The sequence below is a fragment of the Ambystoma mexicanum genome, chromosome 13 (genome assembly GCF_040938575.1).
Source record: "Ambystoma mexicanum isolate Mex_15411 chromosome 13, UKY_AmexF1_1, whole genome shotgun sequence".
Lineage (NCBI taxonomy): Eukaryota > Metazoa > Chordata > Amphibia > Caudata > Ambystomatidae > Ambystoma > Ambystoma mexicanum.
The window spans coordinates 817,061,887-817,079,250 of record NC_090938.1 but is presented as its reverse complement, the minus strand read 5'-3'; the positions used below and the strand labels follow the sequence as shown (position 1 = coordinate 817,079,250).

General features: G+C 44.9%; 1 protein-coding gene across 5 annotated transcripts in view; it reads right to left on the bottom strand.

Moving 5' to 3' along the window:
- LOC138522059 (antigen peptide transporter 2-like) overlaps positions 1-17,364 on the bottom strand; it is a 268,133-nt gene that overhangs the window by 186,852 nt on the left and 63,917 nt on the right. The gene's annotated exons all lie outside the window — the stretch shown is intronic.

Sequence of the window (17,364 nt, the reverse complement as noted above, 5' to 3'; positions counted from 1 at the left end):
GTGTTCTACTTCACGCGTACCCCTGTAATACACGTACCCTGGCCAATCGCGTGTTGAACTTCCCGCTACCCCTGTAATACACGCACCCTGGCTGTTCGCGTGTGATGATTCCCGCGTACCCCTGTGATACACGTTCCCTGGCCTATCGCGTGTTCTACTTCACGCGTACCCCTGTAATACACGTTCCCTGGCTAATCGCGTGTTGAACTTCCCGCGTACCCCTGTAATACACGTACCCTGGCTAATTGCATGTTAAACTTCCCGCATACCCCTGTAATACACGTACCCTGGCTAATCGCGTGTATAACTTCACGCGTACCCCTGATATGCACGTTACCCGCTTTGCGTTCCTTGTTTGGCAGCCCTGTAAACTGGTCCAGGGTTAGCGCAGCCCTTTGCGATGATTTAGCGATTTTGATGGCTTTTCCTTGCGCGAGGGCGTTCTTGGGGGCGTTACTGGCGCTGCTGCAGGGTCGCTGCGATACTCTGCGCCACGGCTGGTTTGGGTGCCTAAAATCCATGAATACGCTGTGCGCCGGATTCGGTTTTGGCGCACGCGGCTGGCGCAGACTATTGCAGGCGCACGCTGTGCGCCAGCCGCGTGCGCTACTTGTGCGCTGGATTCTATGAATTACCCTGTTAGTCTCTTTTCTCTTTCACCTTTTCTCAATCCATAGGGATTCTCCTTTGTGGAACTGCAGGCGGCTATTTTGGAGTGTGTTGGATATCATTCACACTGTCGTCGATGTTATAAAAATATAACAAGTTTATGGTAGACCGGCGGTTTTTGAAGTGTTATACCGCTCAAAGTATATACATACAATGCAATATAGCAGACATCAATGTGCCTTGTTGACTAACTTTCAGAGGAGCAGGCTGGATTTCCCAATATGTTTAGGCCATGAAATTAAAAAATCCACTGTATCAGATTCAATGAGAGATCTTCTTTTACACATTGTCCCATAAATATAAGGAAAGAGAGGAAACATGATACTTAGACGCCTCGAACATTTTCGGGATTGTCATTAAAGTGCATAGTGCTGTAAACATTAGTCATCAATAAAACCAAAAAGTTCTAAAGTGCATAGTGCTGTAAACATTAGTCATCAATAAAACCAAAAAGTTCTAAAGTGCATAGTGCTGTAAACATTAGTCATCAATAAAACCAAAAAGTTCTAAAGTGCATAGTGCTGTAAACATTAGTCATCAATAAAACCAAAAAGTTCTAAAGTGCATAGTGCTCATCATTGTTCCTCACATGCGGACAATTAATTAATTGTCAGTAAACTCATTGATTGTATAGACAGAAAATGGATTCATAAAGTGCATAGTGCTGTAAACATATATTGATACTGGCAATCAGTATACAATATAAATTATGATAAAACCAGAATTTAGGGAAATGAAGGCCGAAGTATAGGCAAAGGAAAAGTAAAAAAGGGAAAGAGATCAGAGAAATTGGAGCTAAAAAGGCTGTGCAATTTTCACTAAAAGAGACACATAAAAAAGATTTTTGAATTTTGAAAAATGTTAAAATATGCTCAGATATCAAAAAATTAGGCAAAGCATTGCTATCTGTGATTAACTACAGAAAATTTGTCAGAGTTCAAATGCTAAAGGCGAATTATGTCCCAAGAAATGTGTACAATTCTTCATCCAAGTTATGTCCACCTGGTTTTTTAGTTTGGAAGTCTAAAATACAACGTGTCTCCATCTGTCTCAGTTCAAGCTCTCGATTACCACCACGTGGGTTGAGCTTAATGTGATGCACTCCAAAAAATCTAAAGCTGTCCAATTTGCTCTGATGTTGGTCTCTAAAATGTACTGCCATAGGGGTATGAGGCATCTACGTTTTTTATGGCGTGCATGTGTTGCAAAATTCTCAATTTTAACTTGCCAATGGTACTGCCCACATACCAGAGATTGCATGAGCACAATAAAACATATACCACGAATTCGGTATTGCATGTGATTTTAGTTTTGACTTCAACTTCATGCCCCAGTATTGGATTTGTAAAACTGGTTTTGTTCAGTGCAAATTGGCAGGCTTTCCATTTGGTGCATTTCGAAAAACCAATATTTCTTTTGTTCAGCCACGTGGGTTCCACTTGAGTTACATTTTTCTGTGGCATGAAACTTGTGACTAGTGTGTCTTTGATGGAGACTGACTTCCAGTAGGTTATGTTGACGCGTTGCCCCATGTACGGAAATAAAGCTTCATCAGTTTTCAGGACATGCCAGTGTTTTTGTAATATTTGCCTTATTGTTTTGGCATGTTAACCATACATGAGTATCAGTCTTACATCATCGGTTTCAAGAGATTGTTCAGGTATTCGATTGGTAGAGAGCAATGCCGCTCGGTCTAGATTTCGAGCTTTGATATAAGCTCTTTCAATAATAGCCTTTGGGTATCTTTGTTTACTGAAATTTCAGGCTGTGATTTTACACTCCCTATCAAAGCAGTCCAACTTGCTACAATTGCGTCGAATCCTGACAAACTCACTGTATGGTATACTCCATTTAAGTGGAGTCAGATGGTTACTTGTCGCAAATAATGGCATGTCCGAACTTGTGGGTTTACGGTAAAGTTCAGTACTAATTTCTTTTTTGTCCGTTTTTACCAGGACATCTAAGAAGATTAAAGATTCTTGGCTATGGGTCTCAGTAAATTTAAGATTTAAGTTGTTGACATTCAATATAGTCACAAAATCTAGCCAATCTTGTTCTTTTCCATTCCATAGGACAAACAAATCGTCACTGTACCATAACCAGAGGACAACTTGGTCAGTGTACTTGGTATTAGCATCAGTCCAGACAATTAATTTTTCCCAAAGACTTGGTTACCTCCCTCAAGAACGTAACACACCTTGGAAACAACTACCAGGATGCTCTTTGTAAAAACCTAATTCTGGTTTACTATTCACTGTTGCATGACCTATGTGATCATAATTGCTGTAACAATTGCCCTGCTCTTATGTTCATGCACTAGCAATTCTAGGACCATATACAAATAATTTGAAAAGTGTGTCTGAAAATTGCCTTTTCTTTTTGTTTTGTTCGATTTTCAATATGTTTGCCAACTTGAAGGCAAGTGTTGTTCATAAAAATGACTAAATACTAAGGGAAGCTGAACCCCTATTTCCTCTTGTGCTTTGACCTTAGTTAAAGAAATAAACTAAAAGTCAACCTTGAGATTCTTCTTTTTGTATTTATACCTCGGCTAATCATGAGTATACAATGTCTTTGATATTCAGCATGTCGATTGAGATAATCTTTGCAGAAAATTAAAATGCAAATTGAAGTAAATATATGTGGCGGGACGCCACCATTTTGTTTCAAAAATGAATTTTTCCCACCAACCCATAGTGAGGTTTGCATAGGCTGGTGCAAAGCTTGTTCCCATTGCCGTTCCACGTAGTTGATTGTAATAGACGTTGTCAAAGAGAAATACGTTGTTAGTCAAGCATAGGTCTACCATTTCCATAATCATTTGTCCATGACTCAGATAGTTTAACGATCTGCTGTCTAGAAAATATTTGCATGCTTTTTTGCCGTCGTTGTGTTGGATGGAAGTATAAAGTGATACTACGTCCAATGTGGCAAACATAAAGTTTCTTTCCCAGGTGATTCCTTAAATTTTGCTGAGGAAGTCTTTCGTATCACGTAGGTAAGAAGGTAACATTAAAACTAAAGGTAGTAATGTTTGATCAACCTACTTTGACATATTTTCTAGTGAGGCACCGTTCAGGGTAACAATGGGTCTTCGAGGGGGGCAAATCGGATTTTTATGGATTTTTGGCAGGAAGTAGATTGTGTGGATAATGGGATTTTTGTTGAAAAGATATTTCCAATCATTATCATCAAGCATATTCAATTCCTGCCATTTAGGCAGAAAGCACTCAACTTACATTTTTATGGATTCCAATGGATTTTCCTCAAGTTTTTCGTAGCAATGTTCATCGCCAAGTTGGTGTTGCGCTTCCTTCACATAGTCTTCTCTATCAAGAATTACAATGTTACTTCCTTTATCTGAGGTTTTTATGATCACATGGTCAATTTCTTGCAGTTCTTTTAGAATTTTTCTTTCTTTGAGTGAGAAGTTTGGCTTCATGGTGTTTTTGTATGATCTGGCTTTCTTCAGGTCATGAATTACCAAATCCTGAAAGGCTTCAACTTTGCCACCTGGCTGAAACATAGGATTGAATCTTGATTTAGCTTTTAGAGTGCTCATAATGGGCCAATCGGTTTCTATGTTCAGCATTTCTGGAGTGATATCAGCGCCTAGATCTGTTGATAGATCAGTGGATTTTAGTTCAGCCAGAACAGTTAAAGCTTCAAAATCCTCAATTGCTACTGCTGTTCGACCAGATAGACTTGATTTGGGTTTCGTTTTGGGTGGATTCAAAATGAAAAATTTCTTCAGACGGATCTTTCTCATATATTTGAAAAAGTCTATTCTGGTTTCCATGTAATCATATCCTGCTGTGGGGCAGAAATTGAATCCGTATTGGAGAACTTTTATTTGATCCTGGTTGAGTGCATACTTTGAGAGATTGATGATGCTTCTGTCAGAGTTGCTAGGCGCTATTGTGCCTTCTTCTTCCCAGAGCGTGTTATTGAACCTTGCTCTGACTCTGAGTAGCTTGTGCCCTTGTCCCCTCCTTGTTTTCATCTTCCTCCTGACCCTCATGATCCTTTGCCCATGTTTTTGGTGGGTTTTTTTCTGCCGTCTAGACCGAGCATCCTCATCTCCTCTAAAAAATTAGTTTTTTTGGGTGGATTTTCGTTGGTGCTAGTTGACGCTTCTGAATCTGAAGTTGTTGCTGCTTCACTCGAGACCGGAGTTGTTTCTTTGCTTTCAATCTATAGAATCGGGATGTTCCATGATGCATTTTAGCAAACTTGGACCCCGAAGAATAGAATGGTTAAAAGTGTGGCGCATTTGAATAAACAGCTGACAGCCAACAACGATTCGAGAAGGCTTGCCTGGCCCAATGTCAAGAGTCGTGCTGCTGAGAGCCTGGTTATCTACTTTAGAAGATACAATGAATGTGAGAAGTGAGCCGAGCTCCTGCTGGAGTTGTACCGGAAAAACACTAGAAGTGCCAGGTTTTCTTCATATAATAGTATTAAATGCAACGAAGGAGCTCAAAACCTGGTCTCTAGTCACATGGTCAGATGAAAATAGACTTTGGGTCGAGCTAAACCGAAACCAGAAGATGAGGCTGTGCTCACACTCCCTTTTATTCCCAGAGACGAGAGACTACTGCACGGCCAAGTTCAAAGACTTAATTGAATGGCAGACGGGAGGAGTGATGATGAATGTTGGGCTAATTGGGTGGGGAGGCATGACCAGGCCAACACTCCCAGCTCCTGGGGTACCAGCTTGCATGCTGCTAGCGAGTGGAATATTCCAGAAGGGCATAAGCTTGCCAACCAATTGTAGAGGGCCACGTAGCAAGGAGTCCTATAGTTTGAGAAGCCAATAGAACATTGTGTATTAGTCTAACACGGAAGATGACTTGCACTTGGGTGGGCTTTGCTGTCCACCTGACCATAGAGATCCAATCACAGTCCCCGCTCTTATAGAAAGTATATTCAGACGTTCTCTTTTAGCCTATCACAAATCCCTGTAGGTATTTCTTATTTTTCCATGTAGTATGACGTCAGTGATGATACATTTTTAGTATAAAGTTGTGTTTTTTATTAAATGTTTAATAAAAGAGAAAACTCGTTGAGCGAGCTGTGCGGCGTCCATTGATGTCCATTGTACTCCCTGTTTTAAAGACTTGCTATTAAAACAGTTGATGTTTGCCAACTTCCTGTGTCAATCTGATTATTGATGTATGCGTAACATCTGCATCCCCATCACTATGGAAACAGATTATAGAGATATGGTTCCAACAACTGCCAGACCTAAAGATATTTGGGGTCCCCATCAGGCTTACCTGCTCTCCAGGTCATTGAACTCCTCCGATGGACATTCAGCGGGGGATGATGCTGGGAACAAACGCAAGGTTGTCTAAAGGAGGGAGGGTCTGGGTGGAAGGAACGTTCAATTATGCACGCAACGCGTGAGCCTGACAACCTGTACAGCATGGAGCTCATCGTACCTCAATGCTTTGCAAATGCTGTCTCTGTGTATTTGGTGAAAAACACAATAAAAAGATTTTTTTTTAAATGTAGAGGTTTTGGTAGTGAAAGAAGAGTAGAGGTTGGAAATAGAGGTGGTAGTAGTGGTAATAGCAGAGACGTAGTGGTAGTGAGAAGTAGCGAAGTGGAAGCAGTAGAAGTGGCAGAGGAGAAGTGATAGTAGAGCGGAGGTAGGAGAAGTAGTGGAGGAATAGTAGTGGCAGAGAGGTGAAGTTCTAGTAGCGGGAAGAGGTAGTAGTAGGTTTGAGTAATGGAGCAGTGGTAGGAGGTAGTGGTAGTAGTGAGTAGAGGAGTAGAGAAGAAGGTAACATACAAGGGTGGAGGTAGGAAACATACAAGGGTGGAGGTAGGTAACATACAAGGGTGGAGGTAGGTAACATACAAGGGTAGAGGAAAGTAACATACACGGGTGGAGGAAAGTAACATACAAGGGTGGAGATAGGTAACATACAAGGGTGGAGATAGGTAACATACAAGGGTGGAGGTAGGTAACATACAAGGGTGGAGGAAGGTAACATACAAGGGTGGAGGAAAGTAACATACAAGGGTGGAAATAGGTAACATACAAGGGTGGAAATAGGTAACATACAAGGGTGGAGGAAGGTAACATACAAGGGTGGAGGAAGGTAACATACAAGGGTGGAGGAAGGTAACATACAAGGGTGGAGGAAGGTAACATACAAGGGTGGAGGTAAGTAACATACAAGGGTGGAGGAAAGTAACATACAAGGGTGGAGGTAGGTAACATACAAGGGTGGAGGTAGGTAACATACAAGGGTGGAGGTAGGTAACATACAAGGGTGGAGGTATGTAACATACAAGGGTGGAGGAAGGTAACATACAAGGGTGGAGGAAAGTAACATACAAGGGTGGAAATAGGTAACATACAAGGGTGGAGGTAGGTAACATACAAGGGTGGAGGTAGGTAACATACAAGGGTGGAGGAAGCTAACATACAAGGGTGGAGGTAGGTAACATACAAGAGTGGAGGTAGGTAACATACAAGGGTGGAGGAAAGTAACATACAAGGGTGGAGATAGGTAACATACAAGGGTGGAGGTAGGTAACATACAAGGGTGGAGGAAGGTAACAAGCAATGGTGGAGGAAGGTAACATACAAGGGTGGAGGAAGGTAACATACAAGGGTGGAGGAAGGTAACATACCAGGGTGGAGGTAGGTAACATACCAGGGTGGAGGAAGGTAACATGCAAGGGTGGAGGAAGGTAACATACAAGGGTGGAGGTAAGTAACATACAAGGGTGGAGGTAGGTAACATACAAGGGTGGAGGTAGGTAACATACAAGGGTGGAGGTAGGTAACATACAAGAGTGGAGGTAGGTAACATACAAGGGTGGAGGAAAGTAACATACAAGGGTGGAAATAGGTAACATACAAGGGTGGGGGTAGGTGGCATACAAGGGTGGAGATAGGTAACATACAAGAGTGGAGGAAGGTAACATACAAGAGTGGAGGAAGGTAACATACAAGGGTGGAGGAAGGTAACTTACAAGAGTGGAGGTAGGTAACATACAAGGGTGGAGGAAAGTAACATACAAGGGTGGAGGAAAGTAACATACAAGGGTGGAGGAAAGTAACATACAAGGGTGGAGGTAGGTAACATACAAGGGTGGAGGAAGGTAACATACAAGGGTGGAGGAAAGTAACATACAAGGGTGGAAATAGGTAACATACAAGGGTGGAGGTAGGTAACATACAAGGGTGGAGGTAGGTAACATACAAGAGTGGAGGTAGGTAACATACAAGGGTGGAGGAAAGTAACATACAAGGGTGGAGATAGGTAACATACAAGGGTGGAGGTAGGTAACATACAAGGGTGGAGGAAGGTAACATGCAATGGTGGAGGAAGGTAACATACAAGGGTGGAGGAAGGTAACATACAAGGGTGGAGGAAGGTAACATACAAGGGTGGAGGAAGGTAACATACAAGGGTGGAGGAAGGTAACATACAAGGGTGGAGGTAGGTAACATACAAGGGTGGAGGAAGGTAACATGCAATGGTGGAGGAAGGTAACATACAAGGGTGGAGGAAGGTAACATACAAGGGTGGAGGTAGGTAACATACAAGGGTGGAGGTAGGTAACATACAAGGGTGGAGGAAAGTAACATACAAGGGTGGAGGAAAGTAACATACAAGGGTGGAGATAGGTAACATACAAGGGTGGAGGTAGGTAACATACAAGGGTGGAGGAAGGTAACATACAAGGGTGGAGGAAGGTAACATACAAGGGTGGAGGAAGGTAACATACAAGGGTGGAGGTAGGTAACATACAAGGGTGGAGGAAGGTAACATGCAATGGTGGAGGAAGGTAACATACAAGGGTGGAGGAAGGTAACATACAAGGGTGGAGGAAGGTAACATACAAGGGTGGAGGTAGGTAACATACAAGGGTGGAGGAAGGTAACATGCAATGGTGGAGGAAGGTAACATACAAGGGTGGAGGAAGGTAACATACAAGGGTGGAGGTAGGTAACATACAAGGGTGGAGGTAGGTAACATACAAGGGTGGAGGAAAGTAACATACAAGGGTGGAGGAAAGTAACATACAAGGGTGGAGATAGGTAACATACAAGGGTGGAGGTAGGTAACATACAAGGGTGGAGGAAGGTAACATACAAGGGTGGAGGAAGGTAACATACAAGGGTGGAGGAAGGTAACATACAAGGGTGGAGGTAGGTAACATACAAGGGTGGAGGTAGGTAACATAAAAGGGTGGAGGAAAGTAGCATACAAGGGTGGAGGAAGGTAACATACAAGGGTGGAGGAAGGTAACATACAAGGGTGGAGGAAAGTAACATACAAGGGTGGAGATAGGTAACATACAAGGGTGGAGGAAACTAACATACAAGGGTGGAGGAAGGTAACATACAAGGGTGGAGGAAGGTAATATACAAGGGTGGAGGAAAGTAACATACAAGGGTGGAGGAAGGTAACATACAAGGGTGGAGGAAAGTAACGTACAAGGGTGGAGATAGGTAACGTACAAGGGTGGAGGAAAGTAACATACAAGGGTGGAGATAGGTAACATACAAGGGTGGAGGAAGGTAACATACAAGGGTGGAGGAAGGTAACATACAAGGGTGGAGGAAGGTAACATACAAGGGTGGAGGTAGGTAACATACCAGGGTGGAGGTAGGTAACATACCAGGGTGGAGGAAGGTAACATGCAAGGGTGGAGGAAGGTAACATACAAGGGTGGAGGTAAGTAACATACAAGGGTGGAGGTAGGTAACATACAAGGGTGGAGGTAGGTAACATACAAAGGTGGAGGTAGATAACATACAAGAGTGGAGGTAGGTAACATACAAGGGTGGAGGAAAGTAACATACAAGGGTGGAGGTAGGTAACATACAAGGGTGGAGGTAGGTAACATACAAGGGTGGAGGTAGGTAACATACAAGGGTGGAGGTAGGTAACATACAAGGGTGGGGGAAAGTAACATACCAGGGTGGAGGTAGGTAACATACCAGGGTGGAGGTAGGTAACATACCAGGGTGGAGGTAGGTAACATACCAGGGTGGAGGAAGGTAACATGCAAGGGTGGAGGAAGGTAACATACAAGGGTGGAGGTAAGTAACATACAAGGGTGGAGGTAGGTAACATACAAGGGTGGAGGTAGGTAACATACAAGGGTGGAGGTAGGTAACATACAAGAGTGGAGGTAGGTAACATACAAGGGTGGAGGAAAGTAACATACAAGGGTGGAGGTAGGTAACATACAAGGGTGGAGGTAGGTAACATACAAGGGTGGAGGTAGGTAACATACAAGGGTGGGGGAAAGTAACATACAAGGGTGGAAATAGGTAACATACAAGGGTGGGGGTAGGTGGCATACAAGGGTGGAGATAGGTAACATACAAGAGTGGAGGAAGGTAACATACAAGAGTGGAGGAAGGTAACATACAAGGGTGGAGGAAGGTAACTTACAAGAGTGGAGGTAGGTAACATGCAAGGGTGGAGGAAAGTAACATACAAGGGTGGAGGAAAGTAACATACAAGGGTGGAGGTAGGTAACATACAAGGGTGGAGGTAGGTAACATACAAGGGTGGAGGAAGGTAACATACAAGAGTGGAGGTAGGTAACATACAAGGGTGGAGGAAAGTAACATACAAGGGTGGAGGAAAGTAACATACAAGGGTGGAGGAAAGTAACATACAAGGGTGGAGATAGGTAACATACAAGGGTGGAGGTAGGTAACATACAAGGGTGGAGGTAGGTAACATACAAGGGTGGAGGAAGGTAACATACAAGGGTGGAGGAAGGTAACATGCAATGGTGGAGGAAGGTAACATACAAGGGTGGAGGAAGGTAACATACAAGGGTGGAGGAAGGTAACATACAAGGGTGGAGGAAGGTAACATACAAGGGTGAAGGTAGGTAACATACAAGGGTGGAGGAAGGTAACATACAAGGGTGGAGGAAGGTAACATACAAGGGTGGAGGTAGGTAACATACAAGGGTGGAGGAAGGTAACATACAAGGGTGGAGGAAGGTAACATACAAGGGTGGAGGTAGGTAACATACAAGGGTGGAGGTAGGTAACATACAAGGGTGGAGGAAAGTAACATACAAGGGTGGAGATAGGTAACATACAAGGGTGGAGGTAGGTAACATACAAGGGTGGAGGTAGGTAACATAAAAGAGTGGAGGAAAGTAACATACAAGGGTGGAGGTAGGTAACATACAAGGGTGGAGGAAGGTAACATACAAGGGTGGAGGTAGGTAACATACAAGGGTGGAGGAAAGTAACATACAAGGGTGGAGATAGGTAACATACAAGGGTGGAGGAAAGTAACATACAAGGGTGGAGATAGGTAACATACAAGGGTGGAAGTAGGTAACATACAAGGGTGGAGGTAGATAACATAAAAGAGTGGAGGAAAGTAACATACAAGGGTGGAGGTAGGTAACATACAAGGGTGGAGGTAGGTAACATACAAGGGTGGAGGAAAGTAACATACAAGGGTGGAGGTAGGTAACATACAAGGGTGGAGGAAAGTAACACACAAGGATGGAGGAAAGTAACATACAAGGGTGGAGATAGGTAACATACAAGGGTGGAGATAGGTAACATACAAGGGTGGAGGAAGGTAACACACAAGGGTGGAGGAAGGTAACATACAAGGGTTGAGGTAGGTAACATACAAGGGTGGAGGTAGGTAACATAAAAGGGTGGAGGAAAGTAGCATACAAGGGTGGAGGAAGGTAACATACAAGGGTGGAGGAAAGTAACATACAGGGGTGGAGATAGGTAACATACAAGGGTGGAGATAGGTAACATACAAGGGTGGAGGAAAGTAACATACAAGGGTGGAGGAAAGTAACATACAAGGGTGGAGGAAGGTAACATACAAGGGTGGAGGAAAGTAACATACAAGGGTGGAGGAAGGTAACATACAAGGGTGGAGGAAAGTAACATACAAGGGTGGAGGAAAGTAACATACAAGGGTGGAGGAAAGTAACATACAAGGGTGGAGATAGGTAACATACAAGGGTGGAGATAGGTAACATACAAGGGTGGAGATAGGTAACATACAAGGGTGGAGGTAGGTAACATACAAGGGTGGAGGAAAGTAACATACAAGGGTGGAGGAAAGTAACATACAAGGGTGGAGGTAGGTAACATACAAGGGTGGAGGAAAGTAACATACAAGGGTGGAGATAGGTAACGTACAAGGGTGGAGGAAGGTAACGTACAAGGGTGGAGGTAGGTAACGTACAAGGTTGGAGGTAGGTAACGTACAAGGGTGGAGGAAGGTAACGTACAAGGGTGGAGGAAGGTAACGTACATGGGTGGAGGAAGGTAACGTACAAGGGTGGAGATAGGTAACATACAAGGGTGGAGGAAGGTAACATACAAGGGTGGAGGAAGGTAACGTACAAGGGTGGAGATAGGTAACATACAAGGGTGGAGGAAGGTAACGTACAAGGGTGGAGATAGGTAACATACAAGGGTGGAGGAAGGTAACATACAAGGGTGGAGGAAGGTAACATACAAGGGTGGAGGAAGGTAACATACAATGTCGAAGGAAGGTAACACACAAGGGTAGAGGAAGGTAACACACAAAGGTGGAGGAAGGTAACATACAAGGGTGGAGGAAGGTAACATGCAATGGTGGAGGAAGGTAGCATGCAATGGTGGAGGAAGGCAACATACAAGGGTGGAGGAAGGTAACATACAAGGGTGGAGGAATGTAACATACAGGCGTGGAGGTAGGTAACATACAAGGGTGGAGGTAGGTAACATACAAGGGTGGAGGAAAGTAACATACAAGGGTGGAGGAAAGTAACATACAAGGGTGGAGGAAGGTAACATACAAGGGTGGAGGAAGGTAACATACAAGGGTGGAGGAAGGTAACATACAATGTCGAAGGAAGGTAACACACAAGGGTAGAGGAAGGTAACATACAAGGGTGGAGGAAGGTAACATACAAGGGTGGAGGAAGGTAACATGCAATGGTGGAGGAAGGTAACATGCAATGGTGGAGGAAGGTAACATACAAGGGTGGAGGAAGGTAACATACAAGGGTGGAGGAAGGTAACATACAAGGGTGGAGGAAGGTAACATACAAGCGTGGAGGTAGGTAACATACAAGGGTGGAGGAAGGTAACATACAAGGGTGGAGGAAGGTAACATACAAGGGTGGAGGAAGGTAACATACAAGGGTGGAGGTAGGTAACATACAAGGGTGGAGGAAGGTAACATACAAGGATGGAGGAAAGTAACATACAAGGGTGGAGATAGGTAACATACAAGGGTGGAGGTAGGTAACACACAAGGGTAGAGGAAGGTAACATACAAGGGTGGAGGAAGGTAACATACAAGGGTGGAGGAAGGTAACATGCAATGGTGGAGGAAGGTAACATGCAATGGTGGAGGAAGGTAACATACAAGGGTGGAGGAAGGTAACATACAAGGGTGGAGGTAGGTAACATACAAGGGTGGAGGAAGGTAACATACAAGGGTGGAGGAAGGTAACATACAAGGGTGGAGGAAGGTAACATACAAGGGTGGAGGAAGGTAACATAAAAGGGTGGAGGTAGGTAACATACAAGGGTGGAGGAAGGTAACATACAAGGATGGAGGAAAGTAACATACAAGGGTGGAGATAGGTAACATACAAGGGTACAAGGGTGGAGATAGGTAACATACAAGGGTGGAGGAAGGTAACATACAAGGGTGCAGATAGGTAACATACAAGGGTGGAGGAAGGTAACATACAAGGGTGGAGATAGGGAACATACAAGGGTGGAGGAAGGTAACATACAAGGGTGGAGGAAGGTAATATACAAGGGTGGAGGAAGGTAACATACAAGGGTGGAGGAAGGTAGCATACAAGGGTGGAGGAAGGTAACATACAAGGGTGGAGGTAGGTATCATACAAGGGTTGAGGTAGGTAACATACAAGGGTGGAGGTAGGTAACATACAAGGGTGGAGGAAGGTAACATACAAGGGTGGAGGAAGGTAACATACAAGGGTGGAGGAAGGTCACATGCAAGGGTGGAGAAAGGTAGGTGGAATGGGACATCAGAGAGACAGTAACGTGGACGGCAGGAGAACACTGTGGGACACCAGCATAGAAGGGCAAGGTGCGGCTGGGCACGAGTGCTGAGTGACTGACACCGTGTTACTGAAGGCACCATACCCCACTCCCTAGAACACTAGGCAGGGTTAGGTGAGGGAAAGCTAGAAGATCCTGAGGGAGTCTGACAGCCAGTGCATTAGGGAATCCACCTTGAGTAATAGAAGATACATATAGTCGGTGTCACCGAACGTTACCACTAATCCAGTTATGGGCATCTAGGCTACGGTGGGGGAAAGACAGAGAGAGTTGAGAGAGAGAGAGGGGGGGGCCTTAGTGCCAAATTCCCCAAAACCCTGGCTTACCCAGACGTTTGGTGATTACAGACAACCCCGCTGATTTTGTGAGAAAATCCCAAATAAACACCCTTGGAACATCTGGAAGAGTCAGTGTGCCTCCGTTTGGTGCCGCTCCATCACAGTGTGTGTGTGTATGTGTGTTTGAGGTGGATGGATATTCTTTTGGAATTTACCCAGATCTTCATTTTAGATTCTTCAAGTATCTGGACTCCCACCATTGAACGTCCCACATGCCCCCAAACACTCCCCCCAAAGAGGGTGCATCCATTTCCTCCTCCAGCCCAAGGACTCCCACCATTTTAGTGCCACGCGACTAGGAAATCTGCAGCGTTTTCATCGTAAAAAGTTCTGCCCACGTCCTCACAACAGAACACACTCACCCAGACTTCGCATGTATGTTTGGGAATAAGTCCCTTCTCTCTGCCCTTCCCACTGGCACCATTGCCAACTCTCAGCAGTAGAGCATTGTAGGAAATCAAGGTGACACCCCAAATTATACAAATTTCAATGCCCACTGGCACCACTGCCTACTCTCAGCAGTACAACAATGTGAGAAATCAACGGGCCACCCCAAATTATAGAATATCAATGCCCACTGGCACCATTGCCAACTCTCAGCAGAACAGCAATGTGAGAAATCAACGGGCCATCCCAAATTATAGAATATCAATGCCTACTGGCACCACTGCCAACTCTCAGCAGTAGAACATTTCAAGAAAACAACGCGAGACCCCAAATTATAGAAATATCATTGCCCACTGATACCTATGAGAAACCTGACGGTGTCTCCCTAACTAGTCCCCGGGGATCTGTCATTCAGGTGGCCAGGACATGGCCATCACTATTGGATTTAGTCCCTGGGGGTGGACCAGTGAGGGAGGATCACCTGGGTGGGGGGTCCTCAGGGAGTGGAAGTTGGACACCGACGGGTGAGACGCGGTATCCCCCTTCTCATGACAACTTTTCCCCAGCCTTCCACATAGGATACACAAACACTTTACCCCCCCCCCTTTTCCGATGCAAACACTTTCCCACATTACGAAGGACGACAGACTAACACTCAAGCCATTTACCTGACGTGTCCCAACACAAGGGTCAGACAAAGTCAGGCAATTGACCTGAATCACACACACCCAATAGCCCTTTTCCTTACCCACAGGGATAAAAGGTGGAGCATGAGACCACTCTACGAGCAAGGCAGGCCGTACATCCAGGCAGCTAACTCAGCACGGCAGTTCAAGAGGAGGAGAAAGACGGCACCTACCAAGAGGGTGACAAGGAGAGGAGCGACCTTGCCTTTTTCAATCAAGGCCTGCGAGACCTCTGCAGAAGGAATCGTAAGACCGCAAACAATAGCCAGCGTGAGTTGCAGCAGATGTATGGTACACAAGACCCTCCTCTGCTGATAACCAAGCCAGGGAGAGACGCTGGTCTCAGTGGTACCAACCTGGACTCCGAGGTAAAAAAAGCCAAGCGGTTCATCACAGCCGGTGAGTGGAGGAGAGAGTCGATGAGAAACCGAACTGTGTTGAACGAAAAGTTGCAAATGGCTAGTTGAACTTTGAAAGCATAAAGAGCTATTGATGTTAAGAGGGGGAAAACCAGCAGCAGAGGAGTCCGGCACCACGTGGGTGCTTACTCAGTAAACTCTGGGCGATTACCCAACTGTTGAAACTACTATAACCAGACGGCCTTGGGAAAGGTGAAGAGAGGGGTCAAGGTAGTCATACAGGCGTCTTGTAAAATCCTCTGTACAGTCGAAAGTCTTTGACCAACAGATGATTGTGAAGCTAAGGAAAGTGAATCCTGCATTGTAAGAATTGAATGCAAAAGACAAGATTGGCAAGAGTGAACCTGAACAAGGGATGCCGATAAAGATGGGCGAAGTCTAAAGTCCCGAAATACGGTGTGTTGACAAGAGTGACCCCGACTGAGGGATGTCCACAGGAAACTGGTTAAAAAGACATTAAGATTTGTGAAAGTCGCAAAGAACATTGTGTTGAAAGCCATAGTGAACCCGGCAGAGGGAGGCTAACAGTTGAGAAGGGTCTGAGCCCGGAAGAGGGTGACTCAGGGGTGAACAGACATCACCCGAAGATTTGTGAATGCCAAAAAGGGTCCGAACCGAACTAGGGAGATCCAAAGGGGGAAAAGCCATCACCTGAAGATAAGTGAATGCCAAAGGGTCTCAGCCCGAACAAGGGAGATCCAAGCAGTCATCGCCCAAAGATTACGTACAAACAGAAAGGAACTTTGAACTTTTGTTTATTATTTTAAACCAGACAGGCCCTTGCAAACCCAAGAACATAACCATCTGAGGTCCTGGTACCATTAAGGAACTTGCTAAGGATCTGTGCCCAAAAGAGGGGGATTTAGGGGCGAAAGACATCACCCAAAGTATACGTGAAAAGGAATTCTTTGTTTGATTATTTGACTACATCAGGCCCACGGCGGCAAGAGACTTTTTGATAGAAAAGAGACTTAACCACTGAATGACCTGATTGCTGAAAGCGGAACTGTCAGCTCGTGCTGTGCTCCAAAGTCCACCCTTGTCCCGTGCTGAAAACGTGGGGAAGGGAGACCTCAAGTACCACATCCTGACTTATTATTTGTGAACGCGTCCTTCTTTCTTAAGAGCACTGTCTTGGGAGGATAGCTCAGCGGCAACGTGCTCGCCTTGGCAGCAAAATGACACGGAGCAACACAGGTTCGATCCCCGGGTCTGCGCTTAGAAACCTCTGCGTATTAAGCGCATTATAAATAACCAATCATATCATATCATTATCCCACATTTCTTTTTGTATTTAGCGTAAGGAATGGCAATAGGTTTTTTTTAGTATAGGCTCTTTTATTTGGCAAGACGCCACTTGGACTGCCTTATTATGATTTGATGGTCGTAGCTTGTTCCCATCTTAGATTTAGGTTTACATTAGGCATTTTTCCAACCTACTTATACAGTTTAATAAACAACCTTGAACTGTGATCACTTGTGTCTGTCTTTACTGTTGCCACCATGGGCCTCATTAGGACCCTGGTGGTCCCGTAATGAACGGTGCCGGTACGGGACCGGCACTGTTCATTACGAGCTGCCCTATTCCGAGGTCTGCAGCGGGACCCGCTAAGGACGTCTGGTCTGACCAGACGTCCTTAACGGGACCCGCTAGCAGTAGAGGGTGCTAACAACGGGCCCGTTGTTAGCACCCTCCCCATTCCCAGTGAGCCCTATGGGGGCTGAAATGGGAATGGGGAAGTACCGGGTCCCGCGAAAGGGATTTACTGGGCCCTCGAAGGTCGGAATGGCCCGGT